This window comes from Cyphellophora europaea (assembly GCF_000365145.1).
Source record: "Cyphellophora europaea CBS 101466 unplaced genomic scaffold supercont1.8, whole genome shotgun sequence".
Lineage (NCBI taxonomy): Eukaryota > Fungi > Ascomycota > Eurotiomycetes > Chaetothyriales > Cyphellophoraceae > Cyphellophora > Cyphellophora europaea.
Window position 1 is genome coordinate 4666 of NW_008481814.1, and position 676 is coordinate 5341.

Below are 676 nucleotides of genomic sequence, written 5' to 3' on the forward strand. Positions count from 1 at the left end.
GGGGGGGGGGGGGGGGGGGGGGGGGTTACTTTGTTGGTTGACAGAAAGTCGCGGACTCGCGGAAATCGCGATCTCACGAAACTCAACGCGCCGCGCGTGCGCGGTGTCAATATTAGTATTAAAAGTGTCGCCTAAACTGTGCGATAACAGCGCAATTAATATGTCAATAAAAGATGCGCAATTGCGCAAGTTATTGACAAAGTAAAAGTAGTTGTAAGTTATAACTTTTTTAGTGGGAACGCAATTGCAGATTAGTGGATCCCTCTTGGCACATCCACCTACTGTTGACCGACAGGGTACACCCCCCCTCTCCTCTGCCTGCTCTGCCCTCTCCTGCCTCTGACAGGTCACGCTAAGCCTCTGTCACTAGAATTCAGCCTATAAACACAAGGAGACACCTTACGGATAACAATCGAATCAATTGTCACTTCTCAAGGCACATAGACAAAGGCACATAGCCCACAAAACACCTTTAACCAAGAGGTCAGGATCACGCTTTGGTTTGTGACAACAGAAGTGAGCTATAGTCCAGGCAGTGAAAGCTTGGCAGATATTGGTTGCCTGCCAAGCCATAATACAAGGCGACTGCTAATCTGTTTTGCCAGCAGGAGAAGGTCACGTGATTTTCCCGCTGGTGTTTTAGGTTGCCGCTACGGCGCCCAGGGGCCGCGGGGGG